General features: G+C 43.8%; 2 protein-coding genes across 5 annotated transcripts in view; one reads left to right on the top strand and one right to left on the bottom strand.

Moving 5' to 3' along the window:
* The window catches only part of LOC309326407 (band 4.1-like protein 4B), a 144156-nt gene that overhangs the window by 110773 nt on the left and 20970 nt on the right, over nucleotides 1-12413 (bottom strand). The gene's annotated exons all lie outside the window — the stretch shown is intronic.
* The window catches only part of LOC309326423 (uncharacterized protein), a 37416-nt gene that overhangs the window by 7059 nt on the left and 17944 nt on the right, over nucleotides 1-12413 (top strand). The window lies entirely within an intron of this gene.

Genomic DNA, 12413 nt, shown 5'->3' with positions numbered 1-12413 from the left:
GTACTGTGGATGAGACCCCCATTTGACAACCAACCTGGTCCCTCCCCAGTGTCAAGATCAGCACCTCCCAAGCCAACGGGCCCCTTCCCAGGATCCAATTCCACAGTCCTGTCCTGTTCCTTTTCCCCTTCTGACCAGCTCTGCCAAGAAGTCTCCATGTGGCTCATGAGACTGAACCTGGGACCTTTTACATGCACACCGTGTGCTTCTCTACTGAGTCACAGCCCCAATGTACGCTGCAGTAACAGCAAGCCCTGCACTCCACCCAGGACTAGGGCTGGATGGTATCTGGCTTTCAACATCACAATATAACACCAGCTAAACATTGCAGTATACCAATATATCACGATGTCTGAAATAAGGATGGAGCTGCCTCCCCGCTGGGCCCGCCTCCTCCATTGCAAGAAGCTTACGTGGTCAGGCGGGGCCAGCTCTGAGAGGAATCAGGCTTGGCTCTCTCTGCCCCTTGGTCCCCCATGGCAGTGCCAACGCTTATTCCCTCGTCCCCGCTCTCCGGAGCCTGCCGTGACCCAAACTCTTCACGTGTGGCTGAAGAGAGGCAGTGGTCAGTATTGACCTAACATATACCATCCACTGCCTTGACAGTCCAAGCTGTAAGGTGAAGTCCATGACTGAAAAGCTGTTTCTCAGAGGGTTGCCCCACCATGAGTGCTGTATCCCAGTGCATGCTGCCGCTGGGCCAAGGTGCTCCCTTGAGCCCCAAAGAAAGAGACACGCTCACTGGGGAAATGGTTCCGTGGTGGAGCTCTTTCCAGCGTTGGTAGAGAGTGAGGGCAAACTCTGTGTCCAGGTTCTGTGGTTCATGGTTGTGCTTGCAGCCTCTGACGTGTGAGGAACCAAGCAACAGAAGGAGGGTAGTTCTGGAAAACGGCAGCATGACACAGGTTGGGGTGGGACTGCCGACTTCCTGTTTTACCGTGGATCAAAGCGGGTGGTGCGCACCTGAGCTACTCGGAGACGGAGCAGTCACCAAAGGGGGTCTTTTTGGGGCTACGCAAGGGCTATGCAACCCCAGGAAAGCTCAAGAGGGGATCTTGAGCCTTGAGAAGCAGCGGTGGCATCAGAAAAAGAAATCTCCTATCCCCTTTTGTATTTTACTATGAAAGGGTGGGGTTTCCTTAGGCGCAAAAGAACCACCACTTCCCCCCAGTGAAAAGCCTCAGACCCAGAGTGATCTCAACAGCAGTAAAATTTCCTCAGGGAGGCTTGCCTGGTGCCTTCACTACATATCTTTAGGTGCTGGGCTAAAACTTTAACTATATGTGGCCTTTTGAAAGGGGGCAGAATGTTTTTGATGTATCCCCCCCTCTTTATTTTAATGTATCTATGTGGAGAAATCTGTCTGTCTGGTTGGTTGTAAGTCACTCTAGGTTACCCTTGGCAAAATAAAATTACTAACAAATTTAAATAATAATAATAATCTGGCCAATGGATGATATGGAAACTAGAAATGACATCTGAAGGCAGCCCTGTTTAGCGAAGCTTTTAATGTTTGATGCATTACTGCATTTTAATATTGTGTTGGAAGCCGCCCAGAGTAGCTGGGGAAACCCAGCCAGATGGGCGAGGTATAAATATATTATTATTATTATTATTATTATTATTATTATTATTATTATTGAAAAATACTCACCATAAATGTCAATGGTCTCAACTCACCAGTGAAACAACAAAGAGTCAAGCTACTGCTCAAATGGGAAAACCTAAAATAATATGCCTACAGGAAACGCACTGTAAGAAGCAAATGGATAGAATTCATTGTCTCAAAGGCTTTGATGTCCAAATCTCATCTCCTGGCACATCAAAAGCAAGAGGGGTAGCGGTGCTGATTTCCAACAGTCTGATTTTTACCCTCAAGGGAACTTTGACAGACAAGAGAGGCCACTATGTCAAAGGCCCAAGGAAAAGCATCACACCAACTATAGCCTCACTTTGCTCTCAAAGGACAGTTACAATTTCTCTGACTCACTCTGCAAGAACTATCTGGATTCCAGGAAGGCATGGTGCTATTAGGAGGAGAATTAAATCTTGTATGAGATCCCCAACTGGACAGAACTGGTCCCACTGTAACCAAGTCACGTAAAACACCCTCAGCATTGGAAGCCATACTTCGCGAACACAACCTGACAGACATATGGAGAGAGCTCCACCCAACTACTAAAGACTTTTCATTTTTTCAAGTTGTTACTCATCATACTCCTATCTCAATTTTGTCATGATTTCAACAGCAGACTTTCAAAGAATTGTTGAATCAAAGATTGGTTGTCGCACTGTTTCCGACCACGCTCCAGTGGGGGCCACCTTACGTCTCCAAGAAAAACCCAAGTCATCATCTTGCTGGAGTTTTCGTGCAATTCTCCTACCGAATAAGCTGGCAACAGACCACCTCTTTTCAGAAATAAATAACTACTTGGATATTAACACCACAGAGAGAATGCCTCTTGCAACAGTCTGGGAAGCTATGAAGGCATCATCAGGGGACCTGCTTTAGTGAAGCGACAGCAATCAAAAGAAAGAAAGACTGCCAAAGAATCAGATCACCTCCTACTGGAGGCAGCTTGAACTAAAGCACATAATAGGTGGCAGGAAGAAGACTTTAAGGACCTTGAATGCTAGGAGAGCAGAAGTCACAGCCTTGGAAACATAAAAAATCTCTACAAATTTGCTTTTCCTCAACCAAAAATATTATGAACATGGTGATAAGAAGTCTAAGATGCTTGCTAACCGTATTCAGAAAAGAATGAACATTAAGAGAGTAAACCAGCTAAGGGATAAGGCAGGTACCCTTAAATATGATGATAACAGTAACTATATTAGAATCATAGAATCATAGAGTTGGAAGAGACCACAAGGGCCATCGAGTCCAAACCCCTGCCAAGCAGGAAACACCATCAGAGCACTCATGGTTGTCAAGCCTCTGCTTAAAGACCTCCAAAGAAGGAGACTCCACCACACTCCTTGGCAGCAAATTCCACTGTCAAACAGCTCTTACTGTCAGGAAGTTCTTCCTAATGTTTAGGTGGAATCTTCTTTCTTGTAGTTTGGATCCATTGCTCCGTGTCCGCTTCTCTGGAGCAGCAGAAAACAACCTTTCTCCCTCCTCTATGTGACATCCTTTTATATATTTGAACATGGCTATCATATCACCCCTTAACCTCCTCTTCTCCAGGCTAAACATGCCCAGCTCCCTTAGCCGTTCCTCATAAGGCATCGTTTCCAGGCCTTTGACCATTTTGCTTGCCCTCCTCTGGACACGTTCCAGTTTGTCAGTGTCCTTCTTGAACTGTGGTGCCCAGAACTGGACACAGTACTCCAGGTGAGGTCTGATCAGAGCAGAATACAGTGGCACTATTACTTCCCTTGATCTAGATGCTATACTCCTATTGATGCAGCCCAGAATTGCACTGGCTTTTTTAGCTGCCGCGTCACACTGTTGGCTCATGTCAAGTTTGTGGTCAACCAACACTCACATGTCACCCATCTTGTATTTGTGCCTCTCATTTTTTTTGCCCAAGTGCAATACTTTACATTTCTTCCTGTTAAAATTCATCTTGTTTGTTTTGGCCCAGTTCTGTAATCTGTCAAGGTCGTTTTGAAGTGTGATCCTGTCCTCTGGGGTGTTAGCCACCCCTCCCAGTTTGGTGTCATCTGCAAATTTGATCAGGATGCCCTTGAGTCCATCATCCAAGTCGTTGATAAAGATGTTGAATAAGACCGGGCCCAAGACAGAACCCTGTGGCACCCCACTAGTCACTCTTCTCCAGGATGAAGAGGAACCATTGATGAGCACCCTATGAGTTCGGACAGTCAGCCAGTTACAAATCCACTGAGTGGTAGCATAGTCAAGTCCGCATTTTACCAGCTTCTTTACAAGAATATCATGGGGCACTTTGTCAAATGCCTTGCTGAAATCAAGGTAGACTACATCCACTGCGTTCCCTTCATCTACCAGGCTTGTAATTCTGTCAAAAAACGAGATCAGGTTAGTCTGACATGACTTATTTTTCAGAAATCCATGCTGACTATTGGTGATCACAGCATTCCTTTCTAGGTGCTCACAGACTGTTTGCTTAATGATCTGCTCCAGAATCTTCCCTGGTATTGATGTCAATCTTAACTCAGTTAAAAGTTCTTTAGATAGCCACCCTGGCTTCTTTAGGCACCTTCCATGTTTCCGTCTCATTGGTATTGCCTGAAGTTGTGCTTTTACTATCTCCCTCTTAACAAACTCCCAGCCATCATGAACTCCCTTTCCTTTCAGTATTACTGTCCATGGGATCTCACCCAGCACTTCCCTAAGTTTTCTGAAGTCGGCTTTCTTAAAGTCAAGAAATTGAGTCCTAGTATGCTTGGCTGCTCCTTTCCGCTGTATAGTAAACTTCAGAAGAGCATGATCACTCGCGCCTAATGATCCTTCCACTTCTACCCCACTAACCAGGTCATCAACATTGGTTAGGACCAGATCTAAAATGGCTGTTCCTCTTGTTGCTTCTCCCACTTTCTGGACAATGAAGTTGTCTGCAAGGCCAGTGAGGAATCTGTTTGACCTTATGCTCTTGGCAAAGTTTGACATCCAACAAATATCCGGGTAATTGAAGTCCCCCATTACTACTATCTCCCTTCCTTTTGCATGCTTGGCCATCTGTTCCAGGAAGGCATCATCTATGTCCTCCGTTTGGCTTGGGGATCTATAGTAAACTCCCACAATGAGGTCACTGTTATTCTTCTCTCCCTTAATTTTGACCCAAATGCTCTCACTTTGGCTTTGAGGTTCTAAATCTTGGATCTCTTCACAGGTATACACATCCCTTCACAGGTATACACATCCCTTATGTTTAGAGATTTTTATGCCTCCCTATATGCTGATCCTATCACCTCCTTCCCAACAGTTACAGAATACAGTGGTACCTTGGTTCTCAAACTTAATCCATTCCAGAAGTCCATTCCAAAACCAAAGCATTCTAAAACCAAGGCGTGCTTTCCCATAGAAAATAATGCAAAATGGATTAATCCTTTCCAGGCTTTTAAAAACAACCCCTAAAACAGCAATTTAACATGAATTTTACTATCTAACGAGACCATTGATCCATAAATTGAAAGCAGTAAACAATGTACTGCAGTCAAACAATTAATCAGTAACTGAACTGGGTTCCACACAGTCACAGAAACAAAACAAAAAAGCCACAAAAAGGAAAAACGTAAAATAAATAGCAAAAACAGATGGACCTCAGCATAACACTCAAAACAGAACTGTGGCACTCAAATCGGAAGTGTGGCACTCAAATCGGAAGTGTAACACTTAAAACGGAGCACATTCGGCTTCCGAAAAAAGGTTCGCAAACCGGAACACTTCCAGGTTTGCAGTGTTTGGGTTCCAAGTTGTTTGAGTACAAAGCCGTTTGAGAACCAAGGTACCACTGTATTTGGAAAGAATTGCATTACCTAAACTAAATGACACCCACGGGGACTATTTAAACCAGCCTATAGATGCGGTAGCCGCAGTAATCAAAAAACTGGAGGGGTATAAAGCTAAGACAGTTACATTGCAAACTTCTATAAGTGATTCAGTGCGATTCTGATCCCAAGATTAACCCCTCTGTTTAATGATATTCTTTCAGGTGTCAAGTATCAACCTCCTGGAAACACTCTAAAATAATAGTTATATAGAGTTGCCATATTTCACATTTTTGGCAAAGTTTTGGGGCTTTTATTTATTTAAGTTGTTGAGCTTTTTCTTCCCTGGACATTTCAGCGTTTTCCACCTGGATGCTGCTTCCAAGGGCCAAATCCTGGCTATGTCCAGGAAATTCAGGACATATGCCAGCCCTAAATTATACCTAAGCCAGGGAAAAATCAAGATGCTAAAATCTTTACTGCAAGCCTCAACACGTTTATTTCTTCATAGATCAAGCTGGGTCCATACCCCAGAGACAGATCTGTGACCCAATTTTCCGTCTGCGAAATGTTATCCATCCAAGCTAAAGCGAAAATTTACCACTAGCAGCCATATCAAGAGATGCATATAAATCCTTTGATTGAGTCAACTGGCAGTTCCTAGAAGGGTTGTTGCCAAAAATGAATCTGGGGCTATATTTTATGAATTCTATCATGATATACAAAAACTCATACGCTCAGGTTAGGGTAACTGGTATAGCCTCTGAAGCCTTCTCCACTGCAAAGAGGGGTGCAGAAGGGATGCCCTCTGCCACCCCTCTTGTTTGCCCTCTCAAATGAACCACTGGACCTCTCCATTAGAAACAATTTGGAGATACAAGGAGTAGAAATTAAAAAATAAGTGCATAAAATAAGCCTTTTTGCAGATGATATAGCAAAAATAATGTTTTCTAACCCAAAAGATGCAACGCCTGTATTAATGCAAGAAATAGGCAATTATGGTGAAGTGGTTGGATTAAAAATCAACAAATCCAAATCAGAACTAATATATATAGGCATTCCTTCACCATTCAAAATCAGACAGGTTTTAAAACCTGCCACAAGGTAATAAAATATTTGGGAGTGCAGATAACTAAAAATCTATCAGCTCTAAGGAAAGCAAACTTCACACCAGTATTCCTACAGGTGCAAGAAAGTCTTGAATATTGGAAAAATCCACAGTATTTTTCGCACCATAGGACGCAGTTTTTCCGTCTTAAAAACTAAGGGGGAAAGTCTGTGCGTCCTATGGAGCGAATGCAGGGGGGAGCCAAGCAAGAAAAGCCCCCAAGAGCCACACACAAGCTTCGCACGGCTCTTGCGGGCTTTTCCCCAGGAGGGAGAAGGGACTGACGCGGCCAGTCAGTCCCTTCTCCCTCCTCTAGAAAAGCCTTGCGCAATCTCTCCAGCCGCGGGAGGCTATGCAAGGCTAAAGAGGAAGCCCGGGCAGCGAGCGCGATCCATCCCCTCGCTGCCCGGGCTTCCTCTTTAGCCATGCGCGCCTCTCCAGCCGCGGGAGGCTGTGCAAGGCTAAAGAAGCCAACTTTTAAAAAATCTATCTATCTCTACCTCTTTTTCTTTCTTCGTCCTTTCTCCACCCCCTTATTTTCCTCTGGATCAGTGTTTTTATCTAGATTAACATTTTAGTTTGGAGGGGGGAAATATTATAAAAAAGGAAACTTTGCAGCTTTTCTTTTAGTATACAATAAAAACAGATAAAACAAAACACGAGAAGGAACTAGCATAGAAGAAGAAGAGAAAAGGGAAAGAGGGAGGATACAAAGCCATTTACCAGAGGTAGATCTTAACCCTTGCCTCACCTGGGAGCTTCTCTGGGCAGGAATTCCCTCGGCTTAAGTGGGGTGAGGGAAGAGTGGCAGGTAGGGGGGTACCTACCTAGACAGTGAAGCCACATGTCTCTCCAATGAAAATTGGGAGTGGGCATTCTGTGAAGTGGCTGTGGATCTCCTGCCGCAGAAGTGTAGGACTGTATAGAGCTGGGAGGGCCACCCGAGGGTCATCTAGCCCAGCCCCCTCACAATGTAGGAATGACAGCTAAAGAACGCCAGGCAGATGGTCCCCCAACCGCTGCTTAAAAGTCTCCAGTGGTGGAGACCCCCAACAACTTCCAAGGTCACAGAATTGCAGGGTTGGAAGGGAACCCCAGGAGTCATCTAGTCCAGCCCCGGTGGACAGCGGGCACGATCCATCCCGTTGTGCAAGGCTAAAGATGCTGCTCAAGGCTAAAGAGGAAGCGCGCAGCCTGTCCATTGCTCTTTGGGGCTGGGGGGGATAATATTTTTTTCCTTGATTTCCCCTCTAAAAACTAGGTGCGTCCAATAGAGCGAAAAATACGGTACGTTTATCATGGTCGGGAAGCACAGCTGCAGTAAAAATGGCTATCCTGCTGAAAAATTCATTTTTCTTTCAAGTGCTGCCGATTATGATCACACCCAAACAATTTAAAATTTGGCAGTGCTCAATAAACAAGTTTATTCAAGACAGAGGGAAAACACGACTAGGCTCCAGAATTATATATGGAAGGGTCCAAAATGGTGGGCTCAGAATCCCATATCTTCAAACTTATTACAATGCCTTCCAACTAAAGCATTTGATGTCACTGAACCACAGGCAAAAACGTAAACAATGTATAAATATAGACATTTCAAATCCAGTACACAGAGCCTATCCCTTTCTACCCTCCTCACTCACTAAAACCCATATGATTGCGTACCCTGTCCTCTGCACCACATGTGTGGAAAGCAACATTTAAAAAACTGGCTCCCCCACTATCTCCCCTTATCCCTCTTTGCTTTCACCCATCTTTTAAAGAAACAGGACAATACTTAGATTGGAATGGTTGGGAACAGGTGGGCCTTTACAGATTAAAAGATTTTTATGCAAACAGTATCCCACTATGAAAGGAACAATTCATAGCTGCCATACCAAACCTTAAATGGCCATGGTACCATTTCAACCGGCTGTGAAGATTCCTGTTAAACCCAGACATTTCCACTCAAGCAAACAGGAAACTAACAGATATAGAGCACATCTTTTTAACTTCTCTCCACTCATAGCTTCCTCAATTTACAAAGCTCTAATAACACTGGAATATGGCAATATTGTTCACAAAAATGCCATGGGAAATGGACCTAGATGTGCAAATAGTTTCTGCAAAAATAAGGGAAGCCTCATTCAAAAATTCTGCATAGTGGCATTATACACTGGTGAGGCTGTCCCAAATATGTAAGGAAGTCAGTCCCAATTGTTGGAGGGGATGCGCAGTCAAAGGTACATATTTCCATATGTGGTGGTGTTGTGACAGCATCAAACCCTTCAAAGAAATAAGTTGAATATACAAGAAAACCATGGAAATGTCCCCTGCACTAGCACTACTTGGGCTTAGGATCCTGCCTGCTCCTGATTATTCCAAAGATGACCTCTTAGCCTTTCTAATGACTGCTGCTCATACAGAGATAGCCAGATGTTGAAAAACCGGTGTTGGTATAACAAGAGTACAGTCAATGGCACGGGCTGAGAAACTAACATGCCAGGTGAGAGCAGCAAAGGGCAAACACGATCCATATTCCTCTTATATGGCAAATGTTTATTGAATCCATAAATTCTTCAGGCAGTGGCAGGAATCCACCCAGCCCTCATGGGAAAATGTGGCATGATCTCTTAGAGTAATCAAATGAAACTTTAACACATGGCCTGATAAAAGTCTGTAATTTCATCAGGACAAGTTATTTGTTGTTTACTGTTGTAACAACTGTTTTCTCAAAATTTATCTTCTGTACCATGAAAATAAATAAAAACTGTATTTTTAGCAGTAGCAGCAGCAGCAGCAGCAATAGTCTCCCACTGAGGAGAGCAGGGATCCACACATGCAGTCCTCTCCATCACCTCGAGTCTTCCCACTTCATAGTTTCGCTCTACTTACTTGTCCCAAAGTTTTGTTAGTTTATAATACAGAAAGGCTACAAGAATTCAGGTAATTAGAACAGGCCCATGCATTGGGGGGGGGGGGCTATGACCTGCCATTTATGCCGGATTGACTCTTTTTTACAAAAATAGGCACAGCAGTACAAAGAATTTAGTGAGTTGCCTCTTTTGTACGCAACTGTCATCAGCTGCATTTCCAACATCAACGTAATCCTTTCATGTGTTAATGCTTAACATTCCATCTGGCTAAAACCAAATATCACTAAGGTAATATCAGTTTAGCCCAGTCTTTGACTACTGTTTTTGTGCCAAGATTACATGGTTTAACCTCTCAGCCAGCAGGCCCCAAATTGAACACTTTGTTCACATGGTTATAAAGGAGCCCTGGGTATTATTATGCAATTTCTTAACACTTGTTAAACCTTTTTCTTGTAGCAGCAATGAAAAGCAAATATTGTGTGTGACAGCGAAGTAGGTTTTGAAGGAAATGAGCTTATTAAAAATACACCTTGCCTTAAATTCATGTAGTCATTCTGACATGGAGAAATGCTGATATGAACAGCCTTTAGTACTGTAAATAAATAAAGAGGTTGTGCAATTGCTAATCTAGCTTGCAACAGCCCAAACATGCTAAAATGAAGCCGGCTGGGCCACAAGCTGGATGCATAGCTAAGCAACTATGTCATCTATTCACCACACGCCAAACTGCACTGTGGGGGCTCACCAAACAGCTTGGAACCCAAGAACGAATCACATGCAAGGCAATTTTGGGAGACAGGCTCTGCATCCAACTGGGTGGCTGTGTGCTGCTTCTGGCATCCATGAGCCGGGCTCAGGTCAAGAACTGAATCGGATCTAAGGGCCAGCTAGGAATGCAGCAGAAATATTCTGATGCAGATCACCTCTGGCTTCTTTGGGGAGATGATCCGTGTCTTCTGAAGCCAAACTGTCAGCCCACAGAGGCAGGTTGCTGAAGCCAAAACAAGAGTTTGCCTCTTCCTAAAATAAGTTTTGATGTGTTTGTTACATGGATTTCTGGGAATGATGTTGCTCATGCAGGGAGTAAATTATTTGCACTGCAAGCAGCAACCCAAAGCAAGGAGTCTCCAGCACTGACAGGAGAAGCTTGGAAGCGACATCATTCATCTTCAAGAGCCATCCTGCCAGGTGTGGGCAGGGCCCCTTCTGTCACAACTGCCTTATCAAAGAAGTCAGGAAGTTGAACTAATTACATTAAGAGATATAAAAATGATGAACGGCAGAGTTTTATCTATCTTCAAAATAAGAGCTTACGAAAGGCTCTTTTTTTGCAAGTGCTGTGTGGAAGTATCAGAATTTACTTCTTGAGCTAAATGCTTTCACAAAAACATTTGCAGCTTTCATATCACTGCATGTTAGCCTGGAAGCAGGAGAACAAATCCCACATATAAATCTGCCACCTGAAGTGGCATATCCATAACACTTTCCCAACCGTCAAGCTGTTATTAGCCAACGGCATATATCCTGTTCTTCCAATTCCTGAACCTGTTTCTCTTACCCATCCTTGCATGGGAACATTTTGTTCCTCCACTGAAACTAGCTTATACATCAATGCAAACAAAGATGTGATAAATTCGTCAGAATCCACAAACCAACTGTGTGAGCTCCCCCAAATGCAAAATGGCAGATTTCACAGCAAGCAAGCAGGTATCTTACACTGCTTTCAGTCAAAACAAAATAAAAAAATTCCTTCCAGTAGCACCTTAAAGACCAACTAAGTTAGTTCTAGGTATGAGCTTTCGTGTGCATGCACACTTCTTCAGATACGTATCTGAAGGTATCTGAAGAAGTGTGCATGCACACGAAAGCTCATACCTAGAACTAACTTAGTTGGTCTTTAAGGTGCTACTGGAAGGAATTTTTTTATTTTGTTTTGACTATGGCAGACCAACACGGCTACCTATCTGTAACTGCTTTCAGTCAAATCACTGAATTGTCTTGTCCCAGCTTGGAAAACTCACATTGGACTGATCTGGAATAACTTCTATTACATGTGTGAAGAAGATTGCAAAGAAGTAGAAAAGAAAAGAAAGAAAAAGGAAAAAAAGGAAAAGGAAAAGGAAAAGGAAAAGGAAAAGGAAAAGGAAAAGGAAAAGGAAAAGAAAAAGATTATAATTCCAAATAAACTTTTGGTTGGTTTTGTTCTCAACCAAAGGGTGTATATATCCTTACAACATACCAACATGCCCCCCCACGCCCCATATAATGCAGACTCTGGTTCCACTTGCTTCCAGTCCAGATAATGGCTTTTATATCCCCTATATATGAGTCAACGGCCCTGACAAGAGTTAAAACACCTCAATTCTGTTGTACTCCTATTTTTTGTTGAAATGCCTGAACTCTCTGATCAGTTCTGAGTATTTTCCCCAGTAACTCCCTTTATTTGCCTCTGGGAAGTACTGGACACTTGTGCAGCACCCAAACTTGTGCATTTTTACTCAGCAGTTCCACTCTCTTCAGTGGACTTGTTTTCAAATCAGGCTGCGATCCTATACCTCATGGGTGGCTAACGTTTTATGGTCCTCCGAGGGCTGCAGTCACCCTTATTAGGTGCTGCATGCCAGTAGTGGCTGTGGGCAAAAGTGGCCGTGACCACCTCACACTCTCCTATGCACTCTCATGCACACGCACACAGTCCCCTCTCCTCAGCCAACCTCTGCAGATCAGAGCAGGGGCGCATTGCCCCATCTCCACTCTTCAAATGATCCAAGTGAGGGGCGAGGAAGGGGTGATTGGCATCCCAATCAGGGCACTGAGCTTTATCGCCCCAGGGCTGCGGTGTGTGAACTTTATTTTTGTTTCTGCCACTGCCACCAAAATTGGGGTGGGAGTGTCTTGGAAGGCCAGAAAAAAATGCCGGTGTGTGTGGATCAGGACCCCAAACTGGAGGCTCGCCACTCCTGCTATACCTACCTTGAAATCTTAGTATAACTGCAGGTATAGATGCCTTGTTGCTAAGCAGACTTACATAATTC

The sequence above is a fragment of the Podarcis erhardii genome, assembly GCF_964252035.2.
Source record: "Podarcis erhardii genome assembly, chromosome: 13".
Taxonomy (NCBI): Eukaryota; Metazoa; Chordata; class Lepidosauria; order Squamata; family Lacertidae; genus Podarcis; species Podarcis erhardii.
This window is presented reverse-complemented; position numbering and strand designations above follow the sequence as displayed.